Raw genomic sequence first — 6,910 nt, 5'->3', positions numbered from 1 at the left:
AAAGGATTGAAAATGCAGTTCTGTTCAGTTCAGTTTCAGTTTATTTGGAACATGCATACTCAATACAATGTAATGCATCACACAGTTCCAGTTGTTTCATTACAGCACATCCGAGAAGGAGTAGGAAGAAGAAGAGCTTATTTAATCCTACCCCATTTTCATACCATGGCAATTTTATCCAATTTCCTTGTTCTCTGTGACAGAACAGTGAACTAATAAATAATACATAAATAATATACCATAGTAAACATACACATATTAAATACATACATAATCTTTGTCTCAATAAATAAAAGGGTTAAAGATGTTCATCATAAATCTTGTTCTGTGTATTTTGTGAACACTTGTAGTTTGAACAGTCTCTTGAAGTGAATCATATTGGTGCTTTGTTGGATTTCTTTGGTCAATCCGTTCCATAATTCCATAAGTTTTAAGTGTTGTACGAGCATACAGATGTTTTAAATTGGGATTTTCCTCTAAGGTTATATTTCTCCTCTTTTGTTGAGAAGAATTGTTGTACATTCTTGGGTAGCAGGTAATAGTTTGCTTTATACATCATTTTAGCTGTTTGCAAATGCACCAAATCGTTGAATTTCATAATTGTGATTTAATAAATAAAGGGTTTTTATGTTCTTTATATCCAACATTATGTATTATTCTAATGTTTTTTGTAACAGAGTTAGTGAATGAAGCACACATTTGTAATTAGTACTCCATATTTCTATACAATAACTCAGATATGGTAACACTAGTGAGTAGTAGAGAATATGAAATGTTTTTTGGTCTAGAAAATGTTTTGCTTTATTCATTATTGACATGTTTCTTGCTACTTTGTTATATATGTTTTACATGAGTTTTCCAATTCATTTTATCATCTATTATTACACCCAAAAATGTGTTTTATTTTACCCTTTCAATATTTACTCCGTCTATCAAGAAAATGGAAAAAGACGGGGGGGAGGGGGGGGGGGATAATTTTGTTTGAGGACAAACACAACACAAACCCTCCCAATTGTTAGAAAGTTTAATATGTTTAATATGTTTGTGTGTGTGCTTCACTGATGAGAGTATTTGGTGAACATCGTTTTGTCCTACTGATTTCGGCCGTTCTTGAACTCACCATAGAGTGGACTGTGACGCAACAGTATGTTTACATGTGAAATCTTCCACTGCTCTCTTTGTCTCATTTTGTCCACCAAAAGTTGTATGCTGTGCGTGAATGCACAAAGGTGAGAGTTGGTGATGTCATTGACTTGTTGGAGTGCTAACCAGGCATATTTGGTCAGTGCATGACTGCAAGCGAATCAATGCTAACATGCTATTTAGGCTAGCTGTATGTACATATTACATCATTATGCCTCATTTGTAGGTATATTTGAGCTAATTTAATATCCTTTACTTGTATCCTCTTTGTACATAATTTAGTTTTGCATGTCACATGACACATTATCTGCATGTAATATTGGCTGGATTTCAGATAGTTTGCGTGCCATTTCAACATTTCTGTCTACGAAGATTTGCTTCAACCTGCGACACATAGTCATTTTGATAGTAGGCTATTATAGCTAAAATAGACACTTACGTCATGTGTTGCCTTCATTATAACACTTATATAAGGATTCTCATTTTTTGTGGCTCCAGACAGATTTGTTTTTTGTATTTTTGGTCCAATATGTCTCTGACAACATTTTGGGTTGCCGACCCCTGACCTGGTCTATAATAAGTCAGGCTCAAGAAGATTTAGAATAGACATGTGGTTAGTTTCTAACGCACTGCAAGACAATGTTACAGTTAAAATTCTCTTCACTCCTTTGACTGATCGTAGGGCTATGCAGATTCACATCTCTCTTCATGCGTTTCACAATTGTCCAAAAAACTCATACTGGAAACTTAATAGTTCGGTTTTATGTCATGAAGCAGTTAAAATGAGGATTAAAGAACTGATACAACTTTTTTGGAATAAAACCAAGGCCCAAAAAATGTATGGTAGTAATTGGGAACTCCTTAAATATGAGGTAGGTACATTTATTAGAAAATATTGCAGTAATCTAGCTAGGAAAAAGCGATCTGAGGAAGAAAATGTGATTCCTATCATTACTGCATTTTTCTCTATATGTCCAGTTAATATGTCAGCAGAAGAAAAAGAAAGGCTCTTAGAAAGCCAAAATAAATTAGACAAATTATATCAATCGAAAGTAGAAGGAGCCTTTGTAAGATCTAGGAAACAATGGTTAGAGGAAGGTGAACACAATTCCGTATATTTCTTTCGTTTAGAAAAATCGCAGGCTCAAAACAACACCATTGATCAACTGAAAATAAACGATATGGTTTGCAATGATGCAAAAGAGATTGCAAATTATGGTTCTCAATTTTACAATAAACGATACAATAGTCAGTACTGTGAAAGTGATGCTGTTTCGTTTATGGATGCCTTAACTGAAACTAAATCAATCAGCACAGCTGACCAAGAATTCTGTGACCGTCCAATCTGTCTCAAGGAAGTAGTGGAATCAATTAATAGCTTAAAAAAATAACAAATCGTGGATGGTATTACATCTGAATTCTATAAAATATTTTCAGAAGAGCTCGCTCCCTTCTTACTGAAAGTATTCTATGAAAATATTGATAAAGGTGTCTAGGGTTGTATGGTATACCAGTATTAGTATGGTACCGCGATACTAATGAATCATATTCGGTACTATACCGCCTCGGAAAAGTACTGGTCCCCCCGCCCCTCCGCAGTCGGCAGTGTTGTAGCTACTTGTAAATCACTAATCCTCGCCTCGTGGCGAAAAATAAAGTACGTTTCTTACAAGTATCATCCCTGCAGGATGAGGAATAGCTAAACATGTTTCACTACACACCGTGGACCACCGGCGTCAAAATGTAAACAAACGCCATTGGTGGATCTACACCTAACATGCACTGTAATGATACCAAGTACAGAAGGGTATCTAGTCGATATTGCTATAATTACGTCGATATATTTTGGCATCACAATATCTTCTTTCGTTTAAAAAAAATGTATATTATGTTTATAAACTCAGGAAATATGTTCCTGGACACATGAGGACTTTGAATATGACCAAGGATATTCATCCTCTGCTCAAAAGACCTAACCTCGATCCTGACCTCATGGTAAACTACCCTCCGGTGTCCCACCTTCTGTTTATTTTTAAAATCCTCGAAAAGATTGTTGCACTGCAGCTAAATGAACACTAAGTCTCTAACAATGTCTGTGAACCCTTTCAATCTGGTTTCAGGGCAAATCACTCTACGGAGACAGCCCTCACAAAAATGACTAATGATCTATTGCTAACGATGGATGCTGATGCGTCATCCATGTTGCTGCTTCTTGATCTTGGCGCTGCTTTCGATACCGTCGGTCATAATATTTTATTAGAGCGTATCAAAACCCGTATTGGTATGTCAGACTTAGCCTTGTCTTGGTTTAACTCTTATCTTACTGACAGGATGCAGTGCGTCTCCCATAACAATGTGAGATCGGACTATGTTAAGGTAACGTGTGGAGTTCCCCAGGGTTCAGTTCTTGGCCCTGCACTCTGTAGTATTTACATGCTGCCGCTAGGTGACATCATACGCAAATACGGTGTTAGCTTTCACTGTTATGCTGATGACACCCAACTCTACATGCCCCTAAAGCTGACCAACACGCCGGATTGTAGTCACCTGGAGGCGTGTCTTAATGAAATTAAACATTGGATGTCCGCATTAAAAGATTACAGTTGGTAGGAAATGCGGCTGCTAGACTTTTGACAAGAACAAGAAAGTTTGATCATATTACGCCTATACTGGCTCACCTGCACTGGCTTCCTGTGCACTTAAGATGTGACTATAAGGTTTTACTACTTACGTATAAAATACTACACGGCCTAGCTCCAGCCTCTCTTGCCGATTGTATTGTACCATATGTCCCGGCAAGAAATCTGCGTTCAAAGAACTCCGGCTTATTAGTGATTCCCAGAGCCCAAAAAAAGTCTGCGGGCTATAGAGCGTTTTCTATTCGGGCTACAGTTCTCTGGAATGCCCTCCCGGTTACAACAATTACAGATGCTACCTCAGTAGAAGTCCCATCTTAAAACTCATTTGTATACTCTAGCCTTTAAATAGACACCCTTTTTAGACTAGTTGATCCTGAAACTACTTGGTATCGGATTGATACCCAATTGTGTGGTATGATCCAAAACTAATGTAAAGTGTCCAAACAACAGAAGAATAAGTGATTATTACATTTTAACAGAAGTGTAGATAGAACATTTTAAAAGAGAAAGTAAGTAAATATTAACAGTAAATGAACAAGTAGATTATTAATTCATTTTCTACCACTTGTCCTTAATAATTTTGACAAAATAATAGAAGGATAAATGACACAAATGTTACTGCATATGTCAGCAGACTAATTAGGAGTCTTTGTTTGTTTACTTACTACTAAAAGACAAGTTGTCTAGTATGTTCACTATTTTATTTAAGGACAAACTTGCAATAAAAACTGGCGGTTACCTCCAAAGTTTCTCATTGCATCCCATTGGGTTGAGTTTTTTCTTTCCCTGATGTGGGATCTGAGCCGAGGATGTCGTTGTGGCTTGTGCAGCCCTTTGAGACACTTGTGATTAAGGGCTATATAAATAAACTTTGATTGATTATTCCAAAATGATTGTGTGTCTGTCTCTCATGTAATTGCGCTCTGGAATAATGTTGTGAATGACATCTGCTGGGTCAAAACGTGGTCTCTTCAGCTATTTACTTACCAATAAAGTCAAAGAGACTTCTTTCAAAATCATTCATGTTTATCACACTGTAAAGACTGTGATGGTTAGATACAAGAAGGACATTGATGTTACCTGCACCTTATGTAACATGCATCCAGAGACTGTTTACCACCTGTTTGGGACTTGTGAAAGCCATCGATCACTATGGCAGGGCAACTGTCCTTTCATCCTGGACAATATTCAGGACAAATTTGTGCTTTGTTTTAAAGATGTGCTATTGGATACAAACAGTATGGGAAAAAATTTGAAAAGGAATTTTACATTTGCAACCTCATTATACTATTGGCTAAGTTTTATATTCATAAATGTAAATTTCTCAATACCCGACCTGTCTTTTGTGCCTTTAAAAAAAAGAATTGGAACTTTACTTTAAAACGCTTTCTACTTCTAACAACAAAAAAGCTATGAAAACTGTGATGCTGTGCTCCAAATTTGGACTATTTACGGAACTTGTGTGAGCTCATGACTTTACACATTGCTACATATATATTTTGCATTGTACTGGAGTTTACAACCCCCTGGCGCTGTATTGTCCTATGGGTGAGGGCCGACATCCGGGCAACTGAGCTACATACGGGTTCTTCGAACCATAGCAACCAGACTGGCGTTGAAAACAAACCGTTGCCATTACTCTTTAACCTGTCGACCTACGCTGGTTAAACCCGTCATTCTGCCTCCAAAATGCCAAAAAACTGTGTTGTTTTTGGTTGTGCTAACCACAACTGGAAACAGGGAAAACAACGGTTGTATTTTGTTCTGCCAAAGCGTGATAAAAGCCCACAGAGACGAGACAAATGGCTCGCCGCTTTACACCGGGAAAACGAGGACGGTTCTCACTGGAGTCCCCCAAAGTCGGCAGGCAGGCAGCATCATGGCGGACAGAGACAGTGGAAGTGAGCAGGGAGGAGCAGCCACGGGCCCAGGCTTCGGTTCCATGCACGCTACAGCAGGAGCTAGGGACGGGCTCGGCTTCCGGCCTCCAGCATGAGACGCAGGAGCTGGCGTCCAAGCGAGTTGACATCCAAAACAAACGCTTCTACTTGGACGTCAAGCAGAACGCCAAAGGCCGCTTCTTGAAGATAGCCGAAGTCGGGGCCAGTGGCAACAAGAGCCGCCTCACGCTGTTTATGTCGGTGGCGGTCGAGTTCCACGACTACTTGGGGGACTTCATCGAACACTACGATGACCAGCAACCCGGGCATGGTGCAGGATGAGCCGCGGCGGGCCCTGAAAAGCGAGTTCCTAGTGCGGGAGAATCGGAAGTACTACATGGACCTGAAAGGGAACCAGCGGGGACGGTTCTTGAGGATCCGGCAGACCGTGAACAGGGGGCCCGGCTTGGGGTCAGACCATCGCGCTCCCGGCGCAGGGACTTATTGAGTTCCGCGACGCTTTGGCCAAACTTATTGACGATTACGGCGTGGACGAGGAGCCCGCGGAGCTGCCGGAGGGCTCGTCGATGACTGTGGACAACAAGCGCTTCTTCGACGTGGGCTCCAACATATACAGCGTGTTCACACAAAGTTGTTGATAACTTCCGCGTCTCTTTCTTAGTAGCGCGCAGGCTAAGCTAACTAGCAAGCTAAGCTAAGCCTGAGAAGCTTTAAAGTTCACTGAGACGAGTCTGACGCAAATAATACATTTTCGTTTTTTCACACGATATGCGAATAAGTAAAAATGCGTAAATGAAGGATTTAATGCCGACTTCCAAGCCACAACGCTCATTAAATGCTTTTTCTGTCAATGCTGTGTTCGCTGTGAGCTGGTTTGTTTTCAACGAATTCCCGGTTGCTAGGGGATTGGTAGGCGGAAGTGACGTAGGTCCGCCCTTACCCATAGTCCTTTTTTTTCATATTCTTTAGTATTATTACTCTCTGTATTTGCTTTTGTTTTCTTTCCAATGCCGGTAGTCTCTCATCTTTCTATTAAAAACACGCAACTAGTACTGGGTAGAATGTAGTAGTAACACGTAGTATAAATATAAGCGATTACCAAAGTTTAATTTGAACAAAAGTCAGAAAAGTCATGGGCTGAATTGACCGCCAGAGGGCGGTGTCGCTGTTTTAAAATGGAGGCCCGTCAGTGTCAACACTGCCTAGTACTTTAGGCTCCAATACATT

The 6,910-nt window shown here is 39.8% G+C and overlaps 1 pseudogene; it reads left to right on the top strand.

Annotated features, from left to right (window-relative positions):
• The first annotated feature begins 5,541 nt into the window (after positions 1 to 5,541).
• On the top strand, positions 5,542 to 6,683 carry LOC133655890 (transcriptional activator protein Pur-alpha-like; annotated as a pseudogene).
• The last annotated feature ends 227 nt before the right edge of the window (positions 6,684 to 6,910 follow it).

This window comes from Entelurus aequoreus, linkage group LG08 (genome assembly GCF_033978785.1).
Source record: "Entelurus aequoreus isolate RoL-2023_Sb linkage group LG08, RoL_Eaeq_v1.1, whole genome shotgun sequence".
NCBI lineage: Eukaryota > Metazoa > Chordata > Actinopteri > Syngnathiformes > Syngnathidae > Entelurus > Entelurus aequoreus.
Note: the sequence above shows the minus strand (reverse complement) of the source record. Positions and strands in the feature narration are given on the sequence as shown.